Below are 26,080 nucleotides of genomic sequence, written 5' to 3' on the forward strand. Positions count from 1 at the left end.
TGGCCACACTCCTTTTAATGCACCCCAGAATGCCATTGGCCTTCTTGGCCACAAGGGCACACTGATGGTCCATGGCCAACCTGTGGTCCTCCAGGATCCCCATATCCTTCCCCACACAGCTCCTGCAGCAGGTCATCCCCCAACCTCTACTGATGCATGTGCTTGTTCCTCCCCAGGTGCAAGACTCGACACTTGCTCTTGTATTAAGTTAGCTCAGATACTGGAAGCAACACTGCCGGGTTACCATGGCATTCCTCTCAGACTAGTGCTCACTATTTCTCAGGGAGGCTATGTGACACAAACAAAATGCCACCTCAACATGCTGGAAATTCCCAAAGAACCAGATCACTCAGAACGAGCTCTTGTCTGACTGCTCAGCTCTGCACCGTACAAGCTCCATTGATGGGGTGGCTTCAGAGAGGCACCAGCACAGAGGTTGAGGAGATCCATCCCAACCTTGCCTGGCTCTGTTCTACAAACCTCCCCAGGCAGCTGCAGCAAGTTCACATAATCAAATCCAGAAACCCATTTCCAGCTGTAACCGAAGAAAGAGATCCCTCTGATCATGTGGTGATCCACATCCATCTCAAAGCTTAAACTTACAGAGCAGAGGAATGGAAATTCTGACTGTTCTTGCTTTTTGGCAAGCATATAAACTCATCCTTGCTGTTGTTCAGAAGAGAAATACCTTGAATGTGCACATCACGGCCCTTACTCTGCTCGTTGTGCTCCACCTCACTCCACAGCCCTTTGAGAACTCCCTCTTTGCATAGGTGAATGTAGGTTGGAGTTTTCAAGATGAATGTTACCACATCATTTAGGAAAAATGCTGGGACCTCACGAACAGGCTCCTGTCCACCAGCACCCATTGGATATTGTTGATGAGCCCATCTTGCTTGTGGGCTCAGTAACAGAAGATGTCTGCAGATGAGGCAAGGTAAGCTTGCTGTGTCCACGCTACAATAGGTGGTCATTACTGAGAAGATCACCTCACAGCAGAGTGGCTCATGTGAGGACAGGCTTTGAGGCCACACCAGAGATAAGCAGGTGAGCCTGCTCTGGATGGATCAGAATCACCAGATGGAGAAATGCTGTCTCACAAATGGGACCTAACCTCCCTCAAGTTGATACGGGGCATAATGCATCACTGTCTCCCTGACACAGGCACCTACAAGTGCCAAGATCTGCCAGAAGGGTGAGACTTGTTCCAGTATTGGGACATATTCTGCAAGGCAAGGAGACCCGTGGAACAGTCAGCTCAGATCTTCTTAAAGTAGGATTTTGCCTTTTCTACTTATATTTGATATGTAAGGCCCTTGCCCTGAGAAGAACATTTCAACATTAAAAGCAGACACAGTTTAGGTAGAAGAGGGGATGTCTTGCTGTTTCTGAAATACAGTAAATACACGAGTATCAACTACAAAGTCAAACCATAAAAAGTGTAACATCAAAAAACAAGTTAGCATACGGATGGTTGCACTATCTATGGCAGTTAAAGTTAAGACCCTGATAAAAATAAGACTCACACTTCCATATCTGTGTGAAAGTCTCAGTATTAGCAAAGCCACAAAGGGAAGTGAAATGCAGGCATTAAAGGGAAGGAACTGCAGATAGTAACTGACAGTTCAGTTAAAAGTGTGTTCAGCCACCAGGATTCAGCAATTTGGGAAACAACATAAGGTCAGCAGTGCACGGAGCCACCAGCACCAGGCAGATCACACCAAATCGCATGGGCGTAAAAACAAGTACTTCCAACCTGCCTGCACAGCAGCAGGGCATGGCAGATGTCTGCACAAGAAACACATAAGCAGCAGTGCTACCTGTGCCAGAAAGCCAGCAGTCAGCATCAACACTGACACCTTCTGACACGCAGACAGCAGACAGCTAATGCATGAGGATGGCATCGGGTGCTGGCACTGTCGCAGCACCGACACTCATCCAACAATTTTGTGCAGGCACAGCCTAAACAACAGGAAAGATGCTTTCCAACAGGTTATATATTAGCACAGTACTGCCCAGGTAAACGAGCTCAGACCACAGCTGTCCAAGATGAAGGCACTTAACTATTCCACACTGCAGGCAAGGGAAAGATGGATTCTGGTGTCTATCGCAGTTTGAGCATACCGATGGGAGTTAGAATGCTTTGTTATGCTGCAGCAACCTAATTCTATGTTTCAGGGCAAAGATACTGTTAATGGGAAGGGTTACATATACACAACAGTACTGTCTGCTGAAAATAATCAACTTGGGTGTTGATTTTGGTCAGCCAAGCTCTTACATGAACCAGATGCCCACCACAAACTCTTTTCAGATGAAATTTCTGCAGAGAAATAGAAACCTTATATAAATTGCCTGTACAGGTCTTGTGCCCAAAAATGGTAGAGCAGTCACCTAACATACCCTGTGAGTACGGCATAATGTGAGCAATCAAGAATGCCTAGGCACAGGGAGTCAGCTAAAGAGCAACGTGCCAACGTAGAGTTCGTTTGCCTAATTCTGGGCATACTGTTTGTGGATTAAAAATGTTTGACGCACACATTTGCAACAACTGAGTGTCACATGTTTTAAGTATTATATTCCCTCACACCATGGAAGCTGTATTTGGGGAAGATGAGCTTAAATTCACTGTGCCACGTTGTGCAAGGTTCTTCACCTGTCTTTGGGTCTGAGCAGCTGAGTCAGGATATCTTTCTCCTGAGCTGAGGATAAAAAGCATTAACTTAAGGAGTCAACAAAAGGCCAAGGTAAAAGTATTAGCTTTGAGCCTAATCCACTGTCAGCATGATTAAAATAGCATGGATCTACAAGCAATTTCGTGCAGCAGATTCTTACTCAGGTTTCAGATGTACTCACTGCACGTGTGCTCTCATGCTGATCCCAGTCTCCCCCCTGCAATTACTCTGAAGAATTCTGCTAATCAAGAACTATTGTTTCTATCTGACATTCTTACAGGGCAGCATCCTGGATGCTCGTGGATACCACCACCACATGGTAAAGTATGTGAATGTCAACCCCACTGTATCACTGCCTATGAATTAGATCTTACCAGGGTATTCACAGGCTCAGTATTCTAGATGCTGTCTTTTCCAGAAATACTTCAATGATTCGATAGCAGCTTTAGCATCTTGACTCAGTGTCAAGACTCACTCTGAGTTCTCAACCCGATGCATTCAGTTGCCAAGAGCATTCAGGTTGTCGTACAGAAACAAAACAAAACAGAACAAAAAAGCCAGCAGTCCTGTATATGTTTTTCCCCTTGGTTTGCAGATCAAAAGAAACAACCTACCCTTTGAAAACTGAGCGTAGATTTGGCCTTTTGAAATCCATCACCTTGGCAACCCATGTCACAGCCAATGGACAACTGTAATTGCCCAACGCCTGCCCCGCAGCGCAGACAGCACTGTCAGACCTCAGCATCTACTGAAGCCAAAGGTAAGCATGATGGGCAGCACCTTCAAAGAGCACACTCCTCTCGTCCTGCAGAGCAATGCAGAAATACTCTCACATAGAAGGCCATCATTCCCAGAGGTCTAATAGAGGGAGTGGGATTTGTTGCAAGATAAGCAGTGCCCACACTCAGGGATTCTTTTGAGGGCTGCAGAGGGAGGCAGCTGTACGAGTTTCCAGGGCCCATTGGTGTTTTCCAGTTTCTTAGCACATAGGGAAGGAACAGCGCATCTCTCCACATCTGCTCTTAGGACAAGCTCTTAAGGATGAAGTCTGCCTGCTGCTGAGCTGGAAATGTACCCTCAAAATATCTGGAGTGGTGAAAGAGAATGAAGCTTAACACAGGAGAAACAACAGCAATGTGAAAATTTGCAACCTATCTATCTGCTCTCCTCTTATGCAACAGACAGTATGGATGATTTTTTCCTAGCTAAGCCTGATCTAGATAACACAAACATGGTTACTAATTACTGTGGCTTCACTCTGTGCAGTGGGTAATGAGTTTCTCATTTCGCACATAACTTACAGCTTTTCCTCCAGGTAGCCCGGTTTCTTAGAAGAACCAAGGCAATTACAGACACCTTGGTTTGCTAATAGAGCAAAACTCTGCAGTAGATTGGAGATTCCATTTTAAAAGTTTGTGGTGCTTTGAAATCAAACTAAATTCCTTCAGTCCAGGAATTACATCTTCTATAAAAATAATCCACATTAGAAAGAATCATGGAATTATAAAGGTTTGAAAAGACCGCTAAGAACTCCAGGTCCAACCCCAACCCATCCTCACCATGCCCACTAAGCCATGTCTCTCAGTGCCATATCTACGTATTTCTTAAACACCTCCAGAGACTTACACACCTAAATAAGTAAACAGATAGATAAATCCTAGGTTATGGGTTAAAATCACTCTTGTTGGCCAAAGTCACGGTCCATCAATGCTTCTGGAGCTTCTATCAGATGTAATGGCCATGTTGCCATTATTTTGCTAGTTGCTCCCTGTCAGATGTCTCCAGTGCCCTCCACAGTGCCAGACCACAGGGAAAATCCCTACAGCACAGCCATCTGGTTTCTTCCCTGTCCCCTTCCATCCAGGTGGACCTGGGGATGCTGCAGCTCCTGGTGCAGCTCTCAGGATGCTCTTTGCTTCCCTGGAACCAATATTTGGCCTGTCAGCCACTGGCTGGAGCAAAATTCACACTCCTCCAAAAGTTTCCTGAAGGGTAACCACCATCCTTCTTCTTGCCCAGCTGAATTACCTGCACCTCTGTAGTTTCTGCATTTCCCAGCACTCACAGTGCAGTTTCACTTGCCATTTTTCAGGTGTAATGCAGTAGTCAGTAATCTCCTAACAGGACAGCAAGCAGTTCCTGAAAAAAGTCCCCTGTACTGAGATGAAACACAATTTTTTGACAGATCATTGCCACGCAGGTGTATGAAGCAGTAGTCAAAGCAAACTCCTATTTAAAAGGCAACTGAACATTCATGAATAATATTTCTGGCTGTTCATTGTGTTCTCCTCTGAGACCTCTCTCAGAGCACTTTTCAGCCAGAAGTCAAAGCATTTCTAATTTTTAACCTTGTTTGTTTCAAATCACTGTTGATACTCATTTTAATTTAATTAAGTTTTTTCTTTGGAACAAATACAGTCCCTCAGTCCCAAAGGGCACAGAACTGTGTGCAGACATTTGCAGGTAATCAGAACTGAACTTCATCTCTGTTCTGCTCATTTTCAAGCCTTTCAAAGATCAAAGGGTTATTTTTAACCGGGAGCTTTGTCATTATTAAAATGGCATTAATGACTAAAGATGGCTGTTTCCAAATGGTTGGTTTTATATCATGGCTCTCTAATATCCTCATTGGAGGCAGCAGATGACTCAGAAAGCAGATGACTCTCCAAGTGAAACTTTAAATTTATCTAGATGGACAGCACAAAGCGATCTGCTGCTGGAGCAGGTGCCAATATCTGTGAGCAGGCATTGCTTGCTCTACCAAAACTTGCAGCCAGGAGCCACGGAGTACAGCCAGGGAGGAATCACAGCACTCTTTAAGCAAACTCTCATCCCAAGTTCTGCTTGTAGCTGAGCAGCCAGCCACTCTTGTCCCAAAGGCAATAAGCTCACCATTGCTTTGCTTGTTTGTTTCAATGAAACTCGAAAAAAAAATTAAGAAGATGAAGGAGCATCTGTAACCACAGCTCTTCTCTGCTGGCACCATACCCCATGGCAGATCTGAATGGTCAGGAGGAATTTTTCTGCTGGAACAATGCCACGTCCTCCCCTCAACTCCAAAAACAATCGCTTATGAGTGTAGCTGCGTTTGCACCTATGTTCCTCCTGCAGTACCACTGTGTCAGCTACTCACATCACATCCTGATACTCGACACGCAAACAGGTTACAGACTTTCCTGAGGGCCTTCAGCACCACACGCTTTGGACAGCGCATCAGAGCGCTGGTGTGGGAGCCAGGCTGCTGGCAGTGGGGGGAGAAACGTTTCAGCAATACTCAGAAACTTCTCCAGTCAGTGCCCCAACAGGGACTCAAATCTTTGTTATGTGTGGGTTTTGTCTGCCCTGACACATATCATCTATCCCTCTTGTCTGTATTATGCATCTGTTTATCTTCCACTCACATATTTATTTCCCCTTTCAAACATCATCAAGGAACTAGGATGGAGTTCTGACAGGGAATTTGCTGCTATGTGTGACTGCACAGATTGTCTCGAGGTAGTGATCAAGCATATCAGTCTGTTTTTTTAATCTGGGTACAGTCATCCCTCCTCTTCTTTTAACAAAGCTACCTAGAAATCAGACATTTTCAACTGAGGAAGTCTCTTCTTTTTCTTTCCTCTAGACAGAAGCTGGATTTTTGGAGAAAGCATTTTCTTCCCCTTTTTACTGAATATTTATTAAATCTTGTGTCAGCTCTTTTCAAAAATCATGGGCTGAGATAAGAGGAAATAACAGCTTCTCTTTTCCAGTCAGTTCTTTTTCATGGTGCTGTGCACTATGCGCATCCTGCAAGATGATGAATAAAATAAACAGATGTATCAGTTCCCTGCAAGCTCAGTATCGACCAAACGAAAGAGAAAATGAAACCTTCTGCTAAGATTTATTTGGGATAAACTACAGATTTCAGGAAAATAAGTACATTAAAGGTAATGTTCATCCCAGTTGACTCTGTGTGAGAACATGCAGGATACAAAGCTTTATTGTACAAGCAGTGTAGCCATGGATTTATTAAAGCCAATGTCCCATTAAGGATTACATGTCAGCCATCCAAAGAGGCAACAGTAACCTCCTCTATCTCGTCTCATGACAAAAGAACAGGCCAAGGAGTATAAGGTTAGCCTCAGTTTACAGGATGCAAGGCCTCAGTCTGCGATGATGAAGTGAGAAGCTTAGCTGACTCATCCATATTGACCAGTGCAATTCCCTCCTGGAAAGTGCCTGGGAGGCTATGTAATCCATCCTGCCTGAGGCATCGTGTCAGAACCATGAAAGAGCTTGTGAAGCACCATGAGGAATTCTTATTAAATTGTCAGGGAACTTTGTGCCGGAGTCAGACTTCCAATATTTTATGGCCAACACTGCTGTTTTTACACGCGGCAGAGGGGGACTGCACTGTAAACCAAGGCAGCCACGAAGACATGACAGATCTCAGCTGCTACAGCTATTAGTCTTTATGGGAAGAGCTGCCATTTCCCCATCATCACCCTCAATCCTTCAGAGCTAGAGAGGCAGATGAGGTAACCACACGGACTGAGCTGACTTCCCAACTAGGGGGACCTACGGCTCTGGGGCAGAAGATCATCCTGCCCAATATCTTATGCTGCTGGAACCTGAATGGCTGAGCTGTCTTTACAGTCATGGGAGCAAAAAGACGACCTCCAAGTGGCCATGCTTTACTCAATCTGTATTAATACCTATCTAAGGAATCACTCTTTAGAAAGGGATGTTCTCCTTTACTACCTGGAGAAGGATGGAGACAAGCAGATTAGACAATGCCCAGTTTCCGAATATCTGCTATGAGCTGAGATGAATGACTCCCTTTGTGCCTATCTTCGATGAGGTGCATGCAAAGAACCAGATATTTCAGCAAAGATCTTCCAATGACAAAATATACAACATTTCTGCCCTCCTTCATTCAGCTAACGCACATTATGTAGATCTCTAGCAGGCAAAACAGCAAAAATCTGGAGTTGGAAAATCACAGAACAGCTGAGGTAGGGGGCATTCACACTTCTGATGCAATGGTTTCTAGCCACTGAAGCAGCTTGTAAAGCAGAGCAGCTAACTTGCCAGCTCTTGGTGATAGACTGCTTTTCAAAAATAGCACGTCTATTTTAATCAAAAGTTACTGGGCTCCGTGCAGGTAGCATTGCAAATGACAGATGGCCAGTGAATAGAGGATATCAAATTGAATATTGACTTGATGGATCGCTATCGTGTTTTCTATTCCAGCCTGGGAGTACTTGTGTTGTTAAAGACGCATCTTCAGGATGCTGAGTTAATCAAAATCCCTACTTTTGCCTTGTTAGGAATCCTGTCTTGACATTTCAAGAAAGACATACTGCCTGTGGGAGTGGGTTTAGTTTCAGTGAAAGAGTTCATGGATCCACAGATTTTTATCCGGAGGAAAACTCAGGCAGATTAACAGGTTGCAAGCGCACTGACTTGGTTATGGCCTACAAGCTCCCCACTTAAAAATATATATGATAGAAAAACAAGTAGTCTTGCTTTAAAAGTCATCCTAAAATCTAGCAGTGGGGAACTGAGCACAGTGAAATTCAAACCACGCAGAAGATTCGCACTGTTGGCAGTGAGGTTAATCAAACACATAGGAAGATTAGTCCATACCTAGAGGGGCCACTTTTCCTGCAGACCTGCTGTAGCACAGCTCCAGATGCCAAATCCCCACCTGATGCCCAAACCCTGCACAGACACCAGCCTGTCCAAGCTTCCCCACCACAGGTCACTGGGGATCTGCTGCCTTTGACAACAGCACTGCGACACACTGCTGTACACCATGGTCAGAACTCCCCAGAGATATTGAAGCAAGAGGAATACTAGTTCAGTGAGATCGAACCAGATGAATTAGGTCCAGATCTGAACTTCCCAAGATTAGTTTCCAAAATACACTTTCGTATATTCTAACCCAAAGTTAACACATATACACAACACCCGGTATTCACAGCATATTTTATAACTCCCGAATTTATAAGCCATTCATAGGTGGAAAGAAATTGCATTCTGAGTAGGACAAGGGATCTCAAAACCAATTTTAAGCCTGCTGATGCACTTCAAAAATAAGACTTCAGAAATACTTGGTTTAACAAATTGCTCTGGGGGAAAAGACACAATGCTTTTTTAATTTTCCAAGGGATTTGACTTTGTTTGGCTACACTTCTCTTTGTAAGCACTGCAAAACACGAGTTGTTTTGTGAGCCCATGTTTTGCTGTAATTCACAAAACACAGGTGTAAATTAATGATGATCTAATGAACTAGACAAGGGAGAGACGCACTGCTAGTGAATCACCTGCTAATGCTGTCTGCAGCTAGGGAAGAAAACCTGTTTGTTTATGTGCCTCACATTTCATTCTGCACCGAGTGGTATAATTTAAGAGATTTTATTTCAACTGTTTGCTTATCTCTAATTACCATATGCTGGGGTTGTGTATTATTTCAGCAACAAACCCTCTCAAACACCTAACCAGGAGCCATTTTGTCAGCAGGCTGTGGTACAGGCACGCTGCATGCTTTCCTGTAATCACAGAGCAGCACATTGGAGTTTTTTTAAAGGAAAAAACCTTCTTACTTTCTTCACATGCACCATCAGGTGATAACACCCTGCAGTTCACTCCTTGTAGGGTCTCCAGCTTTAAGAAAGGAAACACAAAGGGCACAAAAAAGGAAGGTGCTTTCAGTAAGGCAGACCCTCGGGTACAAAGAAAATTTATAGAATCACAGAAAGGCTTGGGTTGGAAGGAACCTCAAGGATCATCCAGTTCCAACCCCTGCCATGGGCTGGGTACCCCCCAGCTCAGGCTGCCCGAGGCCCCATCCATGGCTTCGGGCACCTCTAGGGACGGGGCACCCACAGCTCTGGGCAGTGCCTCAACACCCTCTGAGGAAAGAATCTCCGCTCTTTTTGTTTAAAGCCATTCCCCCTTGCCCTATCACTATCAGTCTGTGTAAAAAGTCGCTCCCCTCTTTGTAAGCTCCTTTAAACACTGGAATGCCTGCATGAGATCTCCCCAGAGCCTTCTCCTCTCAGGGGCTGAACACCCTCAGCTCCCAGCCCGTCACCACAGGATGGGTGCCCCAACCTCTGAGTACCTCGGGGCCTGCAGCCTTTCAGGCCAGGCGAGCCCCTGCACAGGGGACAGGTTGCCCAGAGTGAGATGAGGGGTCCAAGCCTTACGCTGCAGGAGCTGTTTTCTGCTGCAGGTTTTAAAATCTGAGATAGATAAGAATCACTGCACTCTTAGAAAACTAGACAAGAACGGCAGGCAGACACTGGTCAGAGGAGGAAAGGTAATTTGTCGCCGACTGCAACAATCCTGAATCACTCAAGTAGAGAGAGTCTTACCTGCACAGGTTATTGTGCTTGTCAAATTAAGCCAGGACAAGGATTTCCTGCACAAAATTGCAAAATAAAAAAGTAGGGAAAAGGAAGCAAAGCATGGGAGTGGCACCATCAAAAGGGCAACTGTCTTTTCTAAGCGTGATGAATTCTCACAGAAAACATGCTCAAAGCAACCACGTGCTACCATCAAGATCAGAGTAGCGGACGTGGCATGGTCGCACACTGATAGGAGCAAAATGGATCAAATTCCAATGCTAGGATGCAGCCAGACCACATTTGCACGTTCAGGGTACATGGATAAACACAGCATCCAATACAGAATTGATCATTCTCATGGCAAATGCAGAAATCACCATTGCTTTGTTATGGATTATCCAGATCTGCAGTGATGTCTTCACTTACCATGCATCCTCCCGTGTCCCAGCTTGTACTTGGGAGAAGTGGTGGCTTCCACAGCCACTGCCTTCATTGCCCAGACCACACAGTGCTTTGATCTTCCCGCAGGTGGAATACATTTGCTTTATAATGAAAAAACATCCTTCTTCCTTCCCAAGGAGCTCACACATTTTATTTCTAATACATCTTAAGCTGAGAAAAAAATTACAGCTGCTGGACGTAGGGTAAGAAAAGATTCAACGGTAATTTATCTGATATTCTTTCTGTAATAGTTTGAGTAACGTAAGCTGTTGTCATGCATGAAGCCACAAAGAGACATCCAACTCCTCTCCGTGACCCCACTTCATTTTAGTTCATTGCATGCTTAACCGTGCAGAAATCCGAACTTGTTAGCGCTGTGATCCACTGCAGCTCACTCTGCTTTGCTCCTACTTTCAGCCAGTGCACAACAATTTGGAAATGGGCAGTTATTTCCTCCAGCAGCCTTCTTCTCAGCTGGGAACTGAACAGCAGCACTTCACTTAAGACCCCGCTTGCACAGCTGGAGTGAAATCAAAGAGCTGCTTTGCTTCCTTACATCCGCTGCCATCTCTCACCCTGGTGGTGCCAGATGCATTCATGAAAGCAGACCCTGTTGCAAGCAAACACCACACATTCAAAGTAAGGATGTGTTTGGAAGCTAGAAGACCTTCCACCACCCAGCTGCACCAAGAGTTCTTCTCAAGTCTTGAGAAGAACTCTCATTTCTTGATGTTCTCCTCATTTTCCAACATAGCAAGAACCACCACAGGGTGCGCCGAGGGTGGCAAACTGGAGCTTCTTCTCACAAGTGGCTGCCTGGGTTAGAGGAACGTGGAACTGAACATGGCTTCTCTAAGAGGGGGAAAAAGAATCTACAACAACCAGAACTCAGGGACTGGAACTACTTCCATTTACTTGTTTGTAATTACGGAGGGTTTGGAGAGGACTTTAATGCAGCGGTTTCCTGTAAGATTCAGCTTTTTGCTTCCAGGCGGGTGGCAGCTGTCAGTCAATTTGCAAGTACAGCACCTGTGGATATTTTCCTATCTTAAGCAACAAATAAAATATTTCTCCATTATAAAGCAAATCCACCCAGGAAGAGCATCCAGTTCAGCTAGCTTTCAGGCCAGGTAGGGGGGCCACCTATCGGAACTGCTTCATTATGTATTTCAGATCATGCTCCAAGCCAGATCTGAGCTGGGGCTTGGGAAGCCACAAGAAGGAATTAGGCTGACTTCAGGTGCCTACATGCAAATGTGATCAAGAAAACACATACTTGGTGGGAAAATAACACTCAACACATTAGTAAAAGTTCAAGACACAGAATCAGACAGTGATTTGGGTTGGAAGAAACCTTATGGATCGTTTAACTCCAAGCCGTCTGCCAAGACATACAGCCAATGGCTAGGAAACTTGTTCAGGGAGCTAAAGACTCCAAAGCCTTGGGCTTGGGAGTTGGAAAATCAGCTGCTTTTTCTCTCCTGGCCATCTCGTACCCACCCACATATACACACTGCAGACCACTATGCAGAGCTGCTCACTGAAGTCACTGGAACAAAGCCATGGGAATGGGTCAGGGACGCACTGTAGTGGAGGAGGTCCGGCCCCCCAGTTATTTGCAGAGCTGCTAACAAGGAGCCCTGCATCACTGAACAGCCTGTCAGTCAGAAACATGCACATTATTTCCTGAAAGTCCTCTGGTTCCCAATGTTTTGTTTGCACCTTCTAAATTACTGCCAAAATTGGCTTTTGTTTCCTGCTTCTTAGCCAAAAGCCCAGCCCGTTTAAGCTGGTCAAGAACTAAGCAGAAAATCCCACAGAAATGATTTGCAAAGAATAGTTGGGATTTTTTTTTTTCTTAAATTACATCCAAAATTTCTCTGAAGTCCTACGCAACAGATGGTGCCACTCTACCCGGGCAGGACTTCGCTTTGCTCCAAAAAAAGAGCAATGCTGGGAACTTGAGAGCCTCACAGAGAGGTCCCTGGCAGGAGCATTGCCCCTCCTCCGGATGCTGTAACTCACACTTTGCTCCCCGTGCACTCCAAGCAGAGCCTGACAAGTTTGCCAAACACGCTGGGCAAAGACTTGCAGACTGTGCTGCTTCTAGACCTCTTCTTTCACTGCTTCTGAGGCACAGCCAGCTGCCAGCGTGCAGGAAATTAGTCCCGCTCTTTTGCTGTATAACTTAAAAATATTTCTGAGCAGAAAAAAAAAAAAAAAAAAATTACAGGCCTCAAACCACAGGTAAACAAATCTTTCCAATTTGGAAAACACATTTTCAACATGCAGGTCACGCAGGGCTCAAAAGCCTCAGCAAGAACACCCAGTGGCGGTGGAAGCACTCACAAATAACGGGGGGGGGGGGAACAGCAGAACTTAATGCTATGCTTTTATTCCTGTAAACATTGCTGAATCTGTGTTTCCATTATTCATGCAGCATGAGGTGACCAATCCACTAATGCTACATTAAGTAGGACACGGAGCAGGAATGTGCCCCTGCACTTATTTCAGTGACTTAAATATTTCAGGAAGATGATGCCTTCGTGAAGAATCAAGCTGAGCCTGGCTACAGCTGGCTTGCTCAAGGGCACATATGGACACTGAGCACCCTCATTGCCACCCTTGGGAAGAGGACAGCTCGCTTAGCCCCCTGCGGAATTAATCCTGGAGATGTACGTGTGAACATTAAATTGTCTTATTCATTTATTATCCTTGATGAAAAATTATTTTAATAGCCCTCATTATCCTATTCATTTATAATTCGGGCATGATCAGGAGTGAATTAGTGCTAAGCTTACCAAAATAGAGCTCTGTACTTCCATTGTGCACGAAGGTAAGGAGTTGTCTCAGGAGTCTGACTCACTCGGACACTCCTCCCTTTCTCTCTTCTATGAAAATTTCCATATTACAGAGTATTTGGCTCACAAGCCAAAAGCCCCATCTGCAGTCCCACCAAATGCATTCACTCCAAATTACTCGGGTCTGCATCTCCCTGGTTTGTTTTGTTGGTTTCGGTTCTTTTTCCCACCCCAAAGCCAAGAAACAAACCAGGTTCAGATTTCTCTATCAGTAAAGACCTCTCGTTTCAGTTAAAAGAAAATAATAACAGCGATCTTTCTTTGAGCTTTCATCTCCCATCGTGATGCATGCAGAATGCAGCCCTGCAGAGAACAGAGCAGGGAAGACAAGGGGTCTTGTTTTGCTTAAACACAACCTGGCAACGCGCAGTGAGATTTTTATTGTATTCTTTTGTTTGAGTTTCCTATCACAAAACTTTACCCTCCTCCTGGGAAAATTTACAGGGGAAAAAAAAAAAAGAAGGCTTTCAACGTTCTCCAGAAAAGAACAAAATCAAAGCAACAAATGGCATTTTTCAGGCAATTCTAATTGCAGGGTGTTATTCTCGCTCCCGTAATGCAGAAGGAAATTTGGTGTGGAATCATTCACGTAAAAGGCTGCAACTGAACCAAACAGTAGACATGCTCAGAATTGCTTCTTCGCAAGAGCAAACAGCAAAGCAAACAAGCTAGTATCCTCAAGCCCATTATAATACCAACAAGAACCCTTCCTGTTAACACAACTGTTGTTATCTGTAGGGTGACAAATGAAGTCTCAGTGTGGAGATGTTTGCCACTGGACCCAACATTTATCACTAAGAGAAATCTCTGCTCCTGGATGGGGGATGGGTGCTGTTTGGACTTCCGAACCGCACCCATGCTTTCCGTGTTTCCCATAACCAAGAGATTGCTCAGCTCCAGTTGATGAGAGAGCATATGGAGCGACAAAAATAGAGAGCTCTAAAATTGGAAATTCACGCGGAATACCAGGGGGAGACGGCAGGTTTCCACGATCCCGTTTTAATTTTGCGTGTCTGACAACTTTCAGCATGAGCCACGGAAGAAAGTAGAAAGCCAAGAAGTAGGGTCGTATCTCCAGCAGCCATACAGACAGATCCTTGTGATGTGAATAATACTGAGTGCTCCCCGACCCAAACTGGGCTTCTCCCAAATACGTGCGAAGGAAGGGTTTTAGTCTGTAAGATGCCAATCTGCTGCTTCCCTTTGATATGGAATTCATGGCTAAAAACTTAAGGAATGCATTTATCTTTTCACAGTTTAATCCTTTGGGAGGCATAAAGCTGTCATAAAGACTGTGTGGGTTTTAAATGACACCTTAATGACTGTAGCAGAAGATAAGAATCAGTCCATTTCAAAAGACTTCCAACATTAAAAGAAAGATGGGGCTGAATTATTCAGCCTGCCTGCAGTGTTATTGGATGACTGATTGCAGGTTATTGAGTTTAAAAAATGCAGGTATTGCAATAATCATAATTAATCGCTGTACGGAACTTTAGTTTCGGCTCCTAGGGGCATTAAAATAGCTGATTATGTCTAATTTTTGTTTGTTTTTATGTTTTGGGGGCATTTCCTTTGAAATAAAATCTACTAGCTTACAGGACATTAGCAGGATTCTTAAAGTGACTCAAGTTTTCCCTCTGCACAGCTCATCTGCATTTCTATTTTCCAGGTTCCCACTCACAGGAAGAAAGGACCTTGAAATTACTTGAATAGCTTCTTCAAAGTAGCGCTAACTCATTATGTCTTTTAAACAGTCATGAACAGCTTGTACTTCTTGTTAGGTACCAGGACGGGGGGCTTCTTTTTTAAAGAGCTGCATTTTAAAATTAAAGCAGCAATTCAGTATCGCGTTGTGACATTCTATTGCATTGTCACATCATGAACATACAGACATAGGATGGCTTTTTCACTTCCAATAAGGAAAAAAATCCCTCTCTCTGTTTTTGGCAGTCATTATTTTTTGGCATTGCCATCGTGTCACCGTCCCCCTGCTGCTCACTGCTCCCCTCCAGGCAGGGATGAAGGCAAGGGAGGGGACCAGTGTGACATCGCTGTGTCCCCACCTGCTACTCCATGCTCTAAGCCTGGTTTCCTCATGCAAAAACCACTTTTGCAAAAGCCCTGGAAAAGGGGAAATGTCAGACCTCCACACAATACAATTAGAGCCTTTGTCTCCTGGAGACAAAACACATTCTGCGTAATTAATTTTGGAAGAGGACTGATGCCATTACTCTCTGTCCCACTCCAGACACTTCGTTCTCAGGAGTGAAAGATGAGAGGTGAATTTGCACAGATATTTCATGACTCCTGTTTGGATACGGATCTCTCGGCAAAATAGCAGTTAAATACAGGCTATTCGTTTCACATGTTTGAACCCAGACTCATCAAAAAGAGGGGGAGGGAGAGAGGGAGCATCTCACCAGTCTGCAAGGCACAGTTGCTCATTACTGAGCTAGAGGTCAGTCAGACCCTCCTGTAGAGTATTCCAAAGCCAACTGCAGACCATGGGGGAGTGGTGGAATCACCGTCCCTGGAGGTGCTCAAGAGCCACAGAGATGTGGCATTGAGAGACAGGGGCAGTGGGCATGGTGGGGGTGGGGGATGGGGTTGGACTTGGGGATCTTGGAGGTCTTTTCCAACCTGAATGAATCTATGATTCTACCATGTCTTTCCTCCCTGTGCAGATCAGCGCCGGCTGATCTCATTGACTCTCCACTGCCACGTGAGCAAAATACATGGCACCAGCAACCACAGCAAAATGCAGCCATGGATCAGCAAATGCACTGGCAGGCTGCCCCAACCAAGATGGACCATGCACATCAATTATAGCGATTCATTAATCGATGCCTTATCCTATAATCTGACCAGGCTGTGGTGATGGCAGCAGGCAGTGTAAGCCAGGAGCTTCCACCCAGCCCCGCTTCCTTGTTGCAAAACCCGTGACGTGACATATCCAGGCGTACCACCCGACTGGCAGCCAAATCTAGCACCAGCTCCTCTAGGCAGAAATTACCTATTTATTAATTTATCTTTGGCTGAGGATATCTTCAGCAATCAGAAAGTTATTCGAATTACTCCAAACATCAGATGTTGTTTGGCATTTGCTGCTGCACTGCCATCTGTGTAGCTTTCCACCTGTGATAAGCTGGCACTCAGCTGCTTCTGTAAGGAACCAGGACCACCTAAGGGCTTGCACTGCATTAGATGCAGATTTTGGTGACACCGTGACACCAGTCTCACACTGTCCAGCTTGCTAAGAGTCACCAAGAAAGTGTGCTAAGATGGCTCTATCCGGTGTACTTAATTCTCATTAAGAACAGACACAACATGCCATCTAATGAGTATGGAAAAGAATTCCGGGTGGGAGTTTGCCCTAACTGGACCCTTTTTCCTGGTTAGAAGCCCACAGAAAAATCACAGCCTTCAGATCAAATTTAGAGATTAATTCAAGCTTTTAGTTTCTTATACTGACAAGATTGCATGACCTTGCATCTACCTTCTATTAGAAGTTAGAAGCTGGAAGGAAACAGCAAATAAAACATAGAAGATAGAAAGAAAATATTCCTTGTGCTGTTCCACCAGGTATGAATGGTATAGATGCATTTCCTTCTCATTACAAACGCAGGAGAATATTCATTCAGAGGGTAAGAGATCCATCCAGCTGTTTTCACATTGCTGATACCCAGCTAAGCATCTTAAAAACGCAAAGGAACCAAAAAGTCATCTACAGATCTTTCAAGTGTGTTCCATATTCCACATGAAAGGTAACTGTGCACAAGAAGACTTGCATACAGTCTGTGCAGACAGAAGTGCTTAAGAAGGTAGAAAAGTGAATTGATGTGCTATTGCACCTTTACAATGTTAGAGCAGAAATCTATCTGCATTTCAGAAATTTTAAACCCACAAAGCTTCCACACATACATGAGATTTGGGAGGAGATATTTCCCTTCATTTACAGTTCTTTGTTACATTCAAGTCAAACTAATGAAAGTTTTCTTGAATTTTCTGCTCTTACCTTATGACAAGTCTCAAGCGCCAAAGAAGATGACATTGCTGCCCATAAAAGAAAACTAAATATATTTATACAGTTTCTGAAACAGCTTTTATAATCTCTGAGTTCCTTAATTATTCTCTTAGAATCATAGAATCATAGAATTAGCTAGGTTGGAAAAGACCTACAAGATCATCCAGTCCAACCATAGATCATCCAGTCCAACCTCTTCATGCTATATATATTAGAAAGTGTGTACGCACAATGAGTAGATCTTCAAATAACTACTTTTTATAATTTTAATGCAGTACTTCCACACCAAATAGTAAATGTGCTAATAATGGTAATCTGGAAAAAATATGACAGTTTGGTCAAGAATCAGTCCACAAAGATGAGCACACTTCTTACATCAGCGTCTTCTACCAGACAACAGTTTAAACTAAGCATGATCAAAACCCAACTCTTCAGACCCTGTAGGGGGTCAGCAGAAACAGAAGGAAGGGTTACTTCGGCCACTGGGAGAACCACGAAGCAAGCCTTCTCCATCCCATTCCAAATGGGAAATTTGAAACTATCTAAAGGGGCTGAGCATCTTGAAAAAACAAACAAGAAAACCTCTGCATGAATATTCTACATCTGCACAGTTTTTGGAACAGCGAGGACAGGGAAACATCCCCCGGGGAAGGCTTATTCCTTCCAGCTCTTGTTTTCTTACAGTAGTGTAAACCTGAACTTTTGGAGGCAACCCACAGGAGACGCACGTAGCAGCTATCTGATACATTATCCAAATAGAAAAGACGGCTTAGTACAGCACAGCAAGGTCATTTGATGCCAGTACTCATTATTAATGTGAGTAGTCATTTAAGTGATTTAAGTGAAAAATTAATACTAAACTGGGAAATCAGTTATCTGGCAGTACTGCAGCTACTTCCACACCAGTCTCGGAAAGACAAGAGATACTTCTCCAGCAGTCATTAAAAAGAAAGGACGATGACTTCTTTATTGGCTCTTAAGTTACGAACTCTTTAAGATTTAATTACATTTCAAAAGAGTGCTGCAAGACATAAAAGGGGGAGGGTTCTTTGGGCTTATTTAAAACAGGATTTTGACGCCTAAGAAATTCTGATGAAATTAACTCAACATCCCAGAAAATGAAATAAATAGCTTGAATGCTAACTTAAAGGATGTTCCAAGAAATCCCTGCCAAAAAATAAATAAAGAAATAAAGAAATAGGGGCAATTAGAAATGTGCTGCGTGTGGATTAAAAGGACTTTCTGCTCAGGGAGCTGAGAGGCTGGCAAGATAAATTCACAGAGATGTTGAGCAGGAGAAAAGGATGACAGCAGCTAATTTCAAGCGTATCCAAGCATGGCAGCCTGGTGATTTTCTTCCTTTCAGGAAGCGAGGGAGAGAACAGACAATATAATGCACCTGATCTGAACAAACACACTTCTCCCTCCATTCTCAAGTTTCAGGTTTTATCACAACTCACCCACATCGCTTACACAAGCGAGCAACAATTAGGACAGCAGCAAGCAAACAGCAGCACGGCACCAGGGGGATTAAACTCTTCAAGTTTCTCCATCCTTACAGCTGCAGCATGATGAAGCTGTCAGATCTCACCCAAATAGACTCGTATATGTCCCTGGGATCATTTTAATGGGATGCTGAAGTCCAAGAGGCAACACTCCCAACTGCTGGAGGTGATTTCCTGGGCAAGTTATTTCAGAAACTACTTCATGATCCCCTAGAAAACTATTGAAGGATTCAAAAGAAGCTCAAACATCGCAAGATGGAGATTGTCTTTTTACACGGTCTGATAGTAACAGGACAAGGGGGAACCGTTTTAATCTAAAAGAGGAGAGATTTAACTTAGATGTTACGGAGAAATTCTTTACTTAGAGGGCAGTGAGGTCCTGGCACTTCTGCCCAGAGCTGTGGGTGCTGCATCCCCGGAGGTTCCTGAGGCCATGGATGGGGCCCTGTGCAGCCTGAGATGGTGGGGGGCACCCAGCCCATGGCAGGGGTGGGGTTGGGGGGCTTTGAGATCCCTCCCAACTAAACTATTCTGTGATTCTGTGAAAGCACTAGAAACACCACGCTTGCTGGCTCTGCTCTTGGTGGCAAGGAGCAGCCATGGTTGCTCCTGGAAGCACTCCAGCCACTCAAGGCTTGCCAGCAGCCTGGGGTAGACCATGGCTACCAGATTCCTTCCAGTGGAGTTTCCAGATAACATTGCAATGTGCCAGTGCTACACAATGTCCTGATAGAGAAAGGAAGGGAGCCAGCTTTGGGAAACAGAGGGGAACAGTGGAATTTCTTTCAGCCTTAGCACTCTCAATAGCCATTGATTTGTCTGCTTCAAGACAACTTGTGTGTCCTCCGGTAAGTAACTGGCTTAAATGTTCCCATTGGTTTCAGGAAGCTTCAGAGAAGATTACCTGCCACCAAACAGGATTCTCCAGCTCTTAAACGGAAATCTTTTCTCCTCTGTAAATTGGTTTTATCTTTAGCAATGTTTCACTAAGACAGGATTCACCGAGAACTTAGGGAAAAAGATGCCCTAAACACAGAACTCCACTTAAAAGCATCATCTCTCTTAAAGTTATATTTAGAGATTCTCAGAGAAGGAGCTGCAGACTGAAGCAAACATTGCTTGATTCCCACACACTGCTACTAACGCTCTTTCCTTTCCTTATTGAGAACAGAGTCCACAACCTTTGAGTTGGATTTTCATCCACGTATGCCCTAGCAACTTGAGTGGCTGCAACAGCAGCTCACAGGTCTGAACAAGCTCCAGATCACTGCTGCTTCCACCTGGCTGTTGCTCTCTTTCACTTCCTGATGGCATAAAGCTTTCAGCAGGCAAAGATCATACAGTATGTTCTCCACAACTCAAATCTTCCCTTGCGACTTCAAATGTGTTTTCTCCAAGTTAATGATACCAAATTACAATGGCCAAAAGCACATGTGAACCTAATTTCAATTAAAAAATACTTGCCAGAAACTTTATGAGTAATAGTTACATAGCCCCTAGGAAGGACACTTATGCCATGCATTTGGTCCCAGGTAGCCACTACAACCAAAGGTCACTAAATAAGACTGCAAGAATATTTTTTCTGTAGCCATTTCCAAGTGGACGGGTAGTGATCTGGTAAATCAGCAGTTCCTCCCTCTGATTCATCAGCTTATTCAGTCTGTGAAATAGGAGTCCTGACATGAGGTGTCGTCTGAAACTGAATACAAAGTCAGGAAAAGGGATCTTTTAAAAATAATACACAAAAACTAAGATTTCAAATGCAGTAGTTGGCTCAAGAATTCAGGTCTGTTCAAAGTCTTTTCCACTGCTGAGAGAACAGTATGGTCCTGCCCACTGATTTGGAAATTTGGGGGCACAGAGGCAGGAGATTTGGGACAGGTCTCACACTCCTTTTGTTTTATGAGGAAGGGGTACCACTTCCATCAGATGCTGATGGACGTATCAGCCCAAGGTAGTGGCTCTTGTCTGATAGCACTTCCAAGACAAGGCTGATGACAAGGCGAATGTGGGTGCTGCTGCCAACACAACTGGCCCTGGCACTGCAACGGGGTCTGAAGATGAAGTCAATCATCCTTAGAGGACTTCTCTGGGATATGATCACGGAATGCAGTGCTACATCATTCAGTCTGCTCTGCCCAAGGGCAGATACTTCCTGGTGAAGGAAATTTGAAGTATCTACCAATATTCCAATTTCCAGAGGAATTCCTCCAGTGTCTGAAGTTAAATTCCCTTCCTCTTTGAAGTGTGTCCTATTTTTTATTGGCATGCGTAATGCCTGCTTTCACAGTTTCCACTCATCTGAAAGTTGAACAGCTCACCTGAATGCAAGATAAAAGGTCTGGAAATTCAGAAACCACTTTACAAAATGTTTCCTTTTATTCTGTATTAAGGTTAGGGAATCGGAAGCTTTTGAACTAGGTGAGGCACTAAAAGCAGCACAGACAAACAAGGAGAAAGCCTGGACACTTTGCAGGGGTTCTTCCAGCAGAAAACCTGGCTTTTTGCAATTTTCGTTGAGGTCTGTCATCTCTAAAGCAAACCAAGATGCAGCAGGTTCCAGGGACAGCAACCTCAGACAGAGCCCATCCACATGGGTACAGGCACGCAGCCCTCAGCCGGAGCACGGAGCAGCCCTTTAACCTTGTCTGGACCATCACTGCCTTTGGTCTGGCAGGGCCCAAGGGAACCTTACATCTGCTTTTGCCCATCAGCCCAAGCAGAGCCTTTGGATCTTACATTGCAAGAGCAAACGGCAGTTGAGCTTTCACAGATCTGGAAAGCACCATTCATCTTCCTGTCCACAGTCTGAGGGATTACGCTGGAAAAAGTGAGAACAGACCCTGAGAGAACACACCCAGAGTGCTGCAAGCGGCACAGAAAAGGGCATTTCAGCAGCTGGCAGGGCAGCGCTGAGTGGGATCATCAAGGGAGGATTTTAATCTCCGCTTGAAATGCCACGGGGGCATTTCATCTGTTCTCCAACAGCAGAACTAGGGATGTTTGTAAAAGGAGCAATGGAAAGGCTGATGACATGAGCCAGGTGAGCAGAGAAGGAAGGAGGAACAGCAAGTGCAGCTCTAAAGAGGCAAGCATACCTCCCCAGGCTGCCAGAGCACATCTGCTGTGACGCTCCTGGACAGAGCAGGGCTGCTCTGTTTCACTTACAGCCAGGAAAATCACGGTGCGGTGCTATCTATCTGCTGTGTACAAACTCAGCCATAACAGCAGACTAATGCAAAGCTAACCAGCGATGTCCAATTTTACTGCTTAAAAAAAAAATGTGTTCCTTCAACAAGGAAAACATTCTCTCCAAATCTGACACGGTCATATTTTTTCAGCACCGTGGATAGGGAAACATGGCTTAGTGCTGCCCATCGCAGTGACCCTGTGCACCAATAAGTACACTGAGTTATCATATTGTTTCTTAACATTAAAGGGATGCTTTGGAACTCTACCTTCCTCATAAACACTTTTCATAGGTTTTGCTGGATATTTTTTTCCTCAAGCTTCAATCACTGAAACCATATATACTTTTGCAAGCAGATGCCCAAGTGGTTAGAGCGCACCTGGAGCAATAAATATGCAGAGCAGTTCCACGTACTGAGTTCAGGTTGTAGGAAAAGAGTGCCTCAGCATAACCTGTAGATATTGAAAAATACTTTTGCTGTTTAATTCAAAGCTCAGGCAGCTGTTGCCATATCTCTGAGGGTTCCTGGCTCTTGGGTATTTGAATCTTTTCTCAAACAACACTACCAAGGCAGACCCTAGGCCAAATTCTGCTAAATCCAAGCAGAGCCCTCCAAGGGAGTCATGGGTCCAGCACCAAGGAGAATGGAGAAAAGGTTTCCTGCTCTGGATGGGATGCAGACTGCTTCCAGCTCCTCAACGTGGTCATAGGATTGGTTCATGACACCAGGAAAAAACACTATCAGAAAGAAGAGGTAGGGGAGAGGCAGAGATCTCCAGCCATCTCCTCCAGGGCAGCTGTGTCTGTTCTTGCACAGCAAACCAGGATTTCTGCTCTTCTGCCAAGGGCAAGGTGATCAGAAGGAAGAACTACAAGGAGGGTCACAGGCTCTTCACCTCTGTGTCCATGTCAGCACCAAACCCACTGTTCACATGCTGCTTTTCAGCAGTGGGAAGAGATGGCCAAGTGCTCCCTATAACTGGGAGAAGTTCCTTCAGGAGCCATCACGTTCCTCCTTCTGCAAGGAGATGCCAGCTTGCAGTGTGGCAACTCCTCAACAGTGCCATCACCTCCTATTGTATTCAAATGCCTAGAGCAAGACTGCTTCAACAACTCACTCCAGAACACAGTGAAACACACACAAACGTGAGCAGACCCCTTGATATGACTAAAAAAAGGGTCACTACCAAGCTCAGTACTGAAGCACTGATAGATGTTTTGCTGGACTCTGACAGGGTGCTCAGCTTGTTGCCCAACAATGCTTTAGGCTCTGTGGGCCACAAAAAATACAGTATACTGACTGCTGGGATAAAAGAATGCTGACACTGTTTAAAATAAAAAGGAAATTATTTTTAGCATTTTCTAAATATTTTGTTGCTTTTTTTCATTTTTTGTTGTTGTTGTTGATTTGTTTGTTTTCACTAGCAAGCACAGTAGAATTGAGAGGGATAAAGTTCAAGAAGTGCTATATGGAGCATCAGAGGTAGTGACCCACAAGGCTGCACCATGACACACAGGGTTTTCTGTCACTTGCATGTCTTTGCTGCCCTGCCAGCACTCCTCAGTGCCAGGGGATGCAGTGAGATCTGGATCCCAGAAGCACACACCAGTGTTCATCTCCTTGAATGCTGCCCAGCAAAATGCGTGCTCTACGGGCAGCTGGGAAGTCCCAACACTTTGTTTAAACAAAGAACGCCAGAGGTGGCAGCAAGAAGAAAAAGAGAAGAAAGACAAAAGATAGAGGTAAATATTTCCGAAGATTAATTGGTAAGAAAAAAAATAATCCCTGCCTTAGACTTAAGAAGTAGTAATTTACACCTTCTAGCATTTTAAAAATGTGTTTGGAGGAGGTTAAGAAAGGGTCAATGATTCCAGAGAATTAGGTTTTCCTCCCAGTTTTACCATGCACTTTTTTTGAGAAATCACGTTTTGAGGAATGACATGCTGAACTGCACTGACCTCCAATTGTAAGTGAGATGCTATAAAAAGCAACCTCACAAAAATGCTGGGAGCCAATGTTCTTCCAGGTCTGCATCCTAAGATCCAAAGCCAGGTGGCCCACGGAAAAGTATTATTTTGAATTATTATTTTTCAAGGTAGAAGACTTGCTCTGCATAGAAAACACTAGGAAGTTCAGCTCCCCACAGAAGACTTCTATGCTGAAATCCTAGGAAGTGGGCACAAGCAGGAAAGAGAAAAAGGTGATCCAGGTCCCAGCTCTATGGCATCCACCTGGTTGATTACTGTGTTATAATGATATGAGCATTTCACAGTCACAACTGACTTGCTCTCCCATCATCCCAAGCAAGAATCAAATCAGAAAGGTGGAATGAGGCAGTGAGGTAATGTTGTATCTCAGTAATACACTCATTCATTTCCTAACATTTAATTGTCCTTTCACTGAAGAGCAGGAAAGAAGTCCATCTCTCATGGAGCTTAAGCATCACAGAGACACGACATATTTGAGAAAAAAAATAAGGATGTATACATTTGCATCTGTATAAGCATAATATTATAAATCTGAGTATTAAATACACGTTACTAAACAACACACAAGATCTCCATCAGCCAGCAGCTGAAGGACACAGGCAGAGTTACACTCACACCACGTGCCCTGTGCACAGCTGGGGACACTGCTGAGCACTTGGTCCTAGCCCTGTGCCAGGTTCCAGCAGTACTTACGAGCAAGCCACTATTATGCCATTTTCTCTGCCTCCATTGGGTCCTTTCTGGTAACCCTACCTTATTGTCTACAAACTTCAGAAGGAAAAAGAAAATAGATCCTCATTTTCCTTCCCCTTTGTTCATTAAAAAGCAATTTCCACACCACAATGAGCATGCAGGGTACAGCAGCCCTTTCCCCCCTGCACTGGGGAAGCACCTGAGCCCATTACCTGGAGCAGAAGGGACAGCTTTCACTCAATACACTTGCACAAGGAGCGACTCCACTCCTGTTCAGGGAAGGGAAAACATATCTGAAGGGGAACGATGCAGACCCTGCACCAAGAGACGCACATGGATGTGGGCAAGGACAGCACCTGAGAGCACTTTCTGGGAGGGAAGTCGCAACAGGAGCAGAAGCAACATCATCCCATCATGACTTGCCTGGTCTTGCGAGACCATTTATCAGCCTTTCCAACAATCCCCAAGATGACTTCCAAAAGGCCACCTGTAGGCATCCACCCCGTTTTGGGGAGTTCAAGCAGTTCAGGAACACAGCCAACTTGACGCAGTCGGCCTCAATGCCAAAGAACCGTCAGAGGTATATTTCACTGCAAGCAGAGAGATGGCCCTGGGCAGCAGGCTGGAAGCTGTGCCCAGCCCTTCAGCACCCAACATCTGCTGAAGTGTTCTGATGAGCTGGAAATTGTTCACGGAAATATGCAAAAAAAATGCAAGCAATACGCAACAGTTTACTAAACAGTGATGAAGAAAATGGGACCTTTAAGGGTTTCATTCCTGCTTTATCACAAGCTGTAGTGAATCTAGAGAGAAAGAGCATAAAATAAATTACCAAATGTTGCTGGAGTGCTAAATGACACATTAAACTGCTATTTCGACTTGCAAGGTCCTTTTACGGAGTTTTTCCACATCCTATCAAAGGATTATATCACAAATCAACATCTAAGATAACTGTAATCTTCCTATTTACTGTGCATTTATGCAGACATATGTGGACGCTTCCACTCCACCCCCGATACTGTCAGCACATGCACCTGTTCAACAAAAATGCAACAGTGCTTTTCCCAAATCCCGTGCAATGAAAGCGTTAGTGTTCTTTGATTACTGGCGAAAGACTAAGACATTTTGAAAAATGAAAAGGAGCAATAAATTTTTCATAGAAATTCATAATGAGTTCTGCTTGATAGCTGTTAACACGGCCAATATGGCTCTTATTTTATTCAGCAGCCTGCTTCTAAGTTGTAAAACACCACGTGCAGCAGGAAATGTGCTAATCCAAAGGCGCTACGGAAAATACAGCAAAACCAACCCTCTTCTCACTGCTCACAGCACTCACAGCCTCTCACTGTCAATGGACAGGCTCTCACCTAC

This window comes from Numida meleagris, chromosome 6 (genome assembly GCF_002078875.1).
Source record: "Numida meleagris isolate 19003 breed g44 Domestic line chromosome 6, NumMel1.0, whole genome shotgun sequence".
NCBI classification, from domain to species: Eukaryota; Metazoa; Chordata; class Aves; order Galliformes; family Numididae; genus Numida; species Numida meleagris.